Here is an 8,509-nt window from a genome sequence, read left to right on the forward strand (position 1 = left end):
TTGGGAGAAGGGGGGTGGGGTTATGGACATTGGGGAGGGTATGTGCTATGGTGAGTGCTGTGAAGTGTGTAAACCTGGCAATTCACAGACCTGTACCCCTGGGGATAAAAATATATTATATGTTTATAAAAAATAAAATTAAAAAAAATAAAAATAATAAATAAATAAATAAAAATATTTTCTCTCTCACATTCCCTTTGCCCCAACTCCTCGGCTCTATCTCTCAAACAAAACAAAACACAACAGTCCCACCTGCGGCCTGCAGGGTCCACCCGAACAATGGAACAATGGCCCCGAGGTTGACATTCCTGATTATCACAGCTGCCCTTCCCTGTCAGAGACAAAACTACTCACGGTAACCCCTTGAGATCTACGGGTGAGATTGGAAAAAAACATCAATTAATAGCCAAGACTTTTTTGTTTTGCCTTACTCTCCTCAGACAAAATGGAATTTTCATTTTGTATCTGCAGCCATGCTTTATGGCTGCCCGAAGCCTTCGTGTAAGAGCCAAGGTCCCCCAGTGCAGCAGGCAGGCTTCTCCCCAGTTTGCATTTTTTCCCCCAAGAGAAGGTGGGGGGTAGAGGTGGGGTAGGGGGATGCAGGGGGAGCCAGAGAGAGAATCTTGAACAAGCTCCAGCCCAGCGCGGACTCCACGCTCGATCTCACTACCCTGAGATCAGACCTGCAGTGAAATCAAAGGTCAGATGTTTCACTGACTAAGCCACCAGTCGCCCCTAGACGATTTTTAGATTAAGATGTCATCCCTTACTTTGTTTTTAGGTATGAATACAGAGGAAGTAACAGGAACAGCAAACTCGGCACATTTATAAAGGAACTCTTATTTTTGGGTTGGTGGGCCTTTGCCTAGGCTCTCTCTCTGAGACCTCTGATTACATGGTGGGAATTTTCCTACCTTGTCTGCCTTTTCCAGATACATCCTCAGTTATAAACTGAGAAGACTGAGGGGTGGGGCGGGGGGCACGTAGTTAACTTCTAACTGAGAAATTGTCTGTGATGATTAATTTCGTGTCAACTTGACTGGGCCACGGGGTGCCCAGACATTTGGTCAAATCGCTCTGGGTGTGTCTGTGAGGGTGTTTTTGATGAGATTGTCACTGAAATAGGTAGACTGAGTGAGGCAGCTTGCCGCTCCCTAATGTGGGTGGGCCCGATGCAGTTAGTTGAATGACCATAGAATGAAAAGCCTGGACCTCCCTCAAGTAAGAGAGAATTCCTCCTGCCTGATAGCCTTCAAACTGAGATACTGGTTTTCTCCTGCCTTTGGACTTGAACTTGAACATCAGCTCTTCCTGGGTCTTGAGCCTGCCAGCTTTTGGACTAGAACTGTACTATTGGCTCTCCTGGGTGTATCTCCAGCTTATAGGCTCACCCTGCAGATTTTATGACTTCTTAGCTCCCATAATTATGTGAGCCAATTTCTTATAACAAATCTGTGTGTGTGTGTGTTTTGTGTGTGTATATATATACATACATGTATGTATGTATGTATGTATACATACATACATGTATATATATGTATGCTATTAGCATATATGTGTGTATGTATATATGTATGTATATATGTGTATATGTATATGTGTATATGCATGTATATATATATGCTATTAGCATATATGTGTATACATAGTAAACTATGTATATAGTATTCTACATACTATATATGATATACTATACATAGTATAATATATATGTATAGGATATTATATACTAGTGTATATATAGCATACATATATACATACATACATACATATAAATATAAATATATACACACACTATTTGTTCTGGTTCTCTGGAGAATCCTGACTGGCGCATGGTCCATGAGAGTTTCCTGACCTAGCGCAGGGCACATGAAGCAAGCAGGGGTCTGGCTTAAAAAGGCTTAGATGTCCCTGGAAATGTGTTAGGACTCTTCTTGGAAAGGAAGCTTGTGCTTGGGAAATATAAGTCACCTTGGCGGGGAGGACAGTGTAAGCAAGGGTCCTTCCCTGGTAACGGGCGCACACCTGCGGGCCTGCCATGTTGCTGAGCAGGTCTGTAGCCGTGGCCGAGGGGATGCTGCACCCAGCAGCCCTCCTTGCTTGCCTTTCCCTGCACTGTGCTGTCTTTGAAAGAAGTGTGAGCAGAAGCTTCCGGAATAGCAGGTTAATAGGGCAACAAATTATTTGTCTGCTTGATAGAACTCCCAGGTGTATTGCTACCAATAGTTTCCATGGGGCTGGGGGTGGCATCCCCAGCCTTCGATCATCCTAGAGCTGATTTTTCTATGAGCGTCACGTGGTTCTGAAATGACATTTTCATAGCAACCAACTCTCTGAATGACAAGGCAATTTTCCGTGTTTTCCGAATCCTGATTATTTCATGGAACCAAGGGGGATGGCTGGGTTCTGAACGTACTACTGGCAAAATTATTCTTGTTTGCTTGAAGAACTGGTTTTCAAAGCCACTTTTTTTTTACTTTTAAGTATTGGAACCTCAACTAAGAAAAGAAGAACGTGCCCTTATTTCACCAAAAAAGTGTCCTAAGCTGCAAATGAAAACACTCTTTCGTCTGTGCCAGGGCTCCGCCGAGTGAGCGGATCCCTGCCAATGGTACCTGGGCTCCTCCCGCCACCCCGCCGTGCTACCCCAGTCGGTGAGGCGGCTTCTGCTCGGAGGTGGCTTAATGTCACTCTCGGTGTGAAACTACAAAACACCCTGTTTAAAAATAATAATCCGTGAAAGGGAAGTTCTTAGGAGAAATGACAAGTTGAAGGCTTTCCAAGTAGAATTATCATTATTGTTTACGAATTTTTTTTCTTTCTTTCTTTTTTTGTTTACAAATTTCTTAACCTCAGGTGTTTAACTGCAGCAAAATAACGGCATAAGATTGCAGCAGTCACTTTACCTTCAGGAGTAAACTGAACGCTGCCTTTGGATCACATTTTGTTGGAATAATATTTTCTTCAAAATCCTCGCTCCCTTTACCACACCTCTTCAGCAGAAAATTGGACAAAAACTCCAGAGGTTTGTCCTAAAAAATTCACCGCCCCCAACACACCAAAAGAAAAAAGAATTTTCAGTTAAAGCATTCACCTGCAAAACAAGTCAATACAGGTACAGCAGAAAAGAGAACATATTTTTAGTAGCGTTTTCTTCTTTCTACCTAAATGATAGTCTAGAAAACAAAGTATTATTCAGTCAAGGTCTGTAAATGGGACTTTGTAGTAATTTCAGTTCTCTTATTGTCATCCAGTTAGGATGCCAAGGTCTTGTGTGAAGGTCTCAAGATGGTCAGAACCAAAGTGGCCCAGAGTGGCCCACATCAGTCTCAAGGCCAGATGAGGAATGGTGACAGAGGGGAGCCTGCTTTCTCAGGGTGGGGGAGAGAAGCATGGAAGGGGCCCTTGCAGCAGGATGACAGTGCAGAACAGTCTAGGACACCCCCACATGTGGTTGCATCTCGGGCTACAGGTTTGAGCACCCGCGAAATGACGTCATATAAAATTATTTTATTTTTTTAAAAGATTTATTTATTTGACAGACAGAGATCACAAGTAGGTAGAGAGGCAGGCAGAGAGAGAGGAAGGGAAGCAGGCTCCCCGCTGAGCAGAGAGCCCGATGTGGATGCGGGGCTCGATCCCAGGACCCTGGGATCATGACCCGAGCCGAAGGCAGAGGCTTTAATCCACTAAGCCACTCAGGCGCCCCAAAATTATTTTAAAATAATTCGGTTGGCAGTAAGAACACTGGACCTATACCAAACACTGTTTAGAAATTCTTTGGTGTGGTCTTTCAGGAGATAGTGCAAGATTTTTCAAGATCTTGGGGTCATCCCTATGACAGCCCTGGTCATTTTACTGCCCCAGCTGCCGATGGGTGGCTGGACAGTGAGGAGCTGGATCTTCAGGGCAGACAGATCATGGCCACCTGCAGCTTCTCAGCCTCCACACTGCGCACAGCGAGCTCCAGAGATGCCTGCTGCTTCCCCAGGCAACCAACTTGAAACCAGAGCAGACCCCTGGTAGATAAAGAAGACGTACAAAGGCGATGGTAAATTCATCCACAAAGTAGAATTAACTACAGTGGAAGAGAAGGATTGCAGATCATTCTGTGGGGAACTGAAGCCCTTATGTGGCATCAGGTACATTACTATTGTCCCTGTTCCTAGCCTGTTCTCCACTTCCCCAGAACAGAGCTGCATAGTCTGTGGTCCTAGAGCCTCGCTGTTGTCTCGGGGCAGACAGAGGTCTTGGAAACTGTCTCTCCTCTCTATTTCCTGACTTTTCTGGGAGAAGAGCCAAGACTGGTCTCTGAAAAAAATGCTTCTTCACGCTTCCCCAATGCCTGTCCCCAACCAAATTATTGATTTGCTTATTCCTGTTCTTTTGTGTTCTCTGTCCCTTCCTGTCTCAGCTAGCCTTTTTTGCCCTTCATCATTTCCTATCGGTTTCATGCTTACTTGTTTTTCCTATCATACTATTAATGGTTTAAACTGTTGAGTAATGTTTATGTGAATCATAAAGCCACTAACATGTTGTTTAAGGAAGTCACTTCTTTTTTTTTATTTTTAAAGATTTTATTTATTTATTTGACAGAGAGAGAGATCACAAGTAGGAAGAGAGCAGGCAGAGAGAGAGGGGGAAGCAGGCTCCCTGATGAGCAGAGATCTCCCCCCTCCCCCAATGTGGGGCTTGATCCCAGGACCCTGAGTTCATGACCTGAGCTGAAGGCAGAGACTTAACCCACTGAGCCACCCAGGCACCCCAGGGAAGTCACTTCTGACTGAAATTAATCATAAGACGGAAAACAGTGCACAAGGCAAATATGTTTTAAATAACCTAGAAAAATTTTCCTGTTTAACTATTTTTTTAAAAAAGATTTTAGTTATTTATTTGAACAAGATAGGGAGAATATGAGCAGGGGGAGGGGGAGGTAGAGGGGGAGAAGCAGGCTTCTGGCTGCCCACATGGGGCTCTATCCCAGAACCCTGGGATCATGACCTGAGCTGAAAGCAGATGCATAACCAAACTGAGCCACCCAGGTGCCCCTATATTTGTCTGTTTTGTGTACCTAATACATTTTGGGCCCAGAATCTCTCAGTGGCTGTTTTTACAACCTGATGTAATTTCTCAGAGGAAATTGTGCCTCCCAAGGGATAAACTGGTTAAAAAAAAAAAAAAATCAGCACAAACTAAAAATGTACTTAAGTGTTAGGTTTTTAAAGTTTGCTTTCTTCAAAGAAACACTCACAGAATTTTCTTTTGAAAGTTCCATCAATCCATCTGCCAGAGTTTGTGCAATTTCTTGGTTATTCAGAATGTTAGCCACATGCATGTTGTCAGAAGTAAATTGCCCTGCAAATATATAAGGCCATATGCCTTGGAATTAATTTATTAATTAATAAAGATGTGATCAAGAGATGTGATCAAGAAAACAACTTATTCCTCACAGTTGCTTTTTAGTGTATTAAAAAAATGTGAAGCATAAAAATTAAAATTCTACTATGCCGTGGGGATTATCTACCATGATAAAATATGAATCGAGCAAGAGTAACTAAACATAAAGCATATTAACAACTACCCACCCTGGTGAAGCTATATTAAATAGAATCTATAAATTGGACAATAAGGACAGAACATGTGAACATTATAAACCTTATAAGTTTAAATTTTAGATTCTCCTTCCCACCAAAATTTCCTCCTCACACCCCTGTATCTTTGAGTTCAAGACTTAAATACTTTGAGTCTACAGCAAATAACATACAACTATAGTTACACAGACATCTTTTTATATTTTTAATACTTTGAACAATGTGCATTGATATGCAAATAATTTTATTCCATCTAACTTCTCATTTCTTACAAATATCATCAAAGAATACTTCTATCTTGAAAAAAGCTAATTTTTTTTCTGCTTTTCTCTTTGGTCCTTAATTATCTGTGTAAAAAACCAGGAGAAATCATTTCTATATAGCCTTATAAACTTTTTAAAATACTGGCTGAACATCTACTAAGTGTGGTCAAGCAGATAGTACATAAAATCAAGAAGACAGCTCCCTGATTTGGAGGCATTTATGTAAAGTGATGTAGGACATGCACTGACATGAAATATCCACATGAAAACACCCATTGTGTAGACAGTCATTGTGGTGATAAGGACCTCAACAGGAAGCAGGGCAAGGAGGAGAGAAAGAAGTAAGACGTAATTAAATAATGACTTAATTTCAAGGTTATTTTAGTCAGATGGGAAGAGTTAAGGATAAGATAAATAGGTGGTTAAAGATGGATGTGGTGGGGGCGCCTGGGTGGCTCAGTGGGTTAAGCTTCTGCCTTCGGCTCAGGTCATGATCTCAGGGTCCTGGGATCGAGCCCCACATCGGGCTCTCTGCTCAGCGGGGAGCCTGCTTCCCCCTCTCTATCTCTGCCTGCCTCTCTGCCTACTTGTGATCTCTGTCAAGTAAATAAAAATCTTTAAAAAAAGATGGGGGTGGTGGTCATTTAGCCAGATGATAAGTAAACAAAACAAACCAAAAATTTCATCTTAAAGAATAGACTGATTTAGGGGAAGCTCTGGTTGACACAGAAAATGGCTTCCAAGACTCTTTTATGATAGATTAGCCATGTGTAGGGACTGCAAATGGGATGATACATTCAGTGATGTCCAATAGGTTCAGCAGAGGTCCGGGGAGCCCCCACCATACTGAATATTTCATATAGAAAATACGTAGAACATAATCGTAGAACAATTTAAGTAGTGGGTGCTGTGTCTAAGAGGAGCTTAACTTTTAGAGCAGGTTGGGGTGGGAAGAAGGGCAGAGCCTTCTGGCTTAGCAAACACTCTGTGAGCTTTGTCTAGTCAACCCACTTACTGGCATAGGATTAGTAAAGCGCCACTATTTAAAAGGAACTAGCCTCAGCATTTTGAAGATAAATATACTTGTTGTCAGTGGATAGTCATTACCTTTGAAAGGAGATATGAAAAACAAAGGAAAGAAAGTTTTACTGAACAGGTATAGAAGCCAACATTTGCTCGAGCCCTTCCTGCCCTGGAATTCCCTCTAGTTATGAAGGACCCTCATGATGAAACGGCAAGAGAAGCAGCGAGAGTTCTTACCTATTATCCTGGCACTGATGTTCTTCTGTAACTCCTTGAAAAGAGGACTTAACTGTTTCCTTACTGATTTCAAGGTGTCTTCCAGAAAATCCGTGAGACTGGACCACGTCTGCAGCTTTGATTCCCTGAAGTAGATGGAACAGGGAGCCCTTTCCCACGGTTGTCCCAGCCAATCACCTAGAACTGACATGATTTTCTCCTTTTAGTATTGCAGGTCAGAGCTCCGATGAAAGAATTCCTCTTGTTTACAGTACAACAAAAACTTAGTTGTGTTTACAGCAGGCTTATTCCTCTCTCTCATTAGAAGACTAAGAGAAACACCCATCATCTGCTTTCAAAGGTAAAATTAGAAGCTCCAGAAGGAATAATTTCAAATGTTACCTATCTGTTCTTTGACACATAAGGTTGATATGTCACATTTGAAATCAAAATTGAATAGCTGTGGGATTTGTATATCAGGAAGCAGAGTGGGCAAGAAGGTGCTGCTTTTTCTTTAGATCCTAAAATGAACATACAAGAAAACCCCACTCTGCCTGGTTTCTGCACCGTGCCATCCGAAGTCATCTTGGGCTAGCCAAACCTATGGCTTCCTTACATCATGTCAGGTTGCTCTCTCTCTCTCTAAGTTTCTCTACATGACTGTAGTGGGTGCTTAAAGAGATTCTCTCCTTGGAAGAAAAGAAATTCTATCCTTGGAAGTCAATTACTAGATGATGCTGGGACATGTTAAATCTGATTTTGTGTCCTCAATGGATAGATAGCCTTATTTGATTCCTCTTCCCCCTTTTTACTGATAAACATGAGCAACTCTTTATGACATGCTTTCTAGAAGAAAACTAAGAAGACGAAAGGGAAAAGGAAGATGAACAGAAGGAAGAGGAGATAGAGGAGAAGAAAAGGAAGAGCTGCCCCATAAAAATCAGTGTTTGCTCCCTGCTCCCTGCTGCAAGGCTGCCGTCCTCTCTGCAGGGGGCCCAGTGTGTTGTCTAGCACTTGGTCATGTAGCTACAGAGCTGAAATTAACAAGTGACTTCTGCTACAAAAATCTAGCAGGTCAATGTGCTTTTCTGTAGATACGTGGAATCTTTTCCCTTACAGGTTTCCAGTCATGCCAGTTCTCCCCAGGTTTGAAAGTCCCTTAGAATATGGGATTAGAGACGTCATGCTTTATGTGGTTTCTACGTGGTCCCAAACCCTATGTAATAGGAGGCCAGGGAGTTTTAAAGGGGAAAATGGTTCTTGTTACTTTAGCAGAGCAGTGTGGTTTTTTTGTTGGTTAGACAATGTTACATTCGCATTTAATATCTGCATCTTCTGCGGAGAAAGGGGAACCCTCCTACACTGTTGGTGGGAATGCAAGCTGGTGCAACCACTCTGGAAAACAGCATGGAGGTT

General features: G+C 42.3%; 1 long non-coding RNA gene across 1 annotated transcript; it reads right to left on the reverse strand.

The window, feature by feature from the left end:
• Positions 1–2,908: 2,908 nt before the first annotated feature.
• LOC116863617 lies at positions 2,909–7,291 on the reverse strand. Its single transcript, XR_004381843.1, has 3 exons — positions 7,115–7,291; positions 5,252–5,355; positions 2,909–3,032 (listed from the first exon to the last, which is right to left on the reverse strand). It is a non-coding gene; the product is annotated as an uncharacterized LOC116863617 (long non-coding RNA).
• Positions 7,292–8,509: the final 1,218 nt, after the last annotated feature.

This window comes from Lontra canadensis, unplaced genomic scaffold (assembly GCF_010015895.1).
Source record: "Lontra canadensis isolate GAN:19392208 unplaced genomic scaffold, GSC_riverotter_1.0 scaffold1871, whole genome shotgun sequence".
Classification (NCBI taxonomy): domain Eukaryota; kingdom Metazoa; phylum Chordata; class Mammalia; order Carnivora; family Mustelidae; genus Lontra; species Lontra canadensis.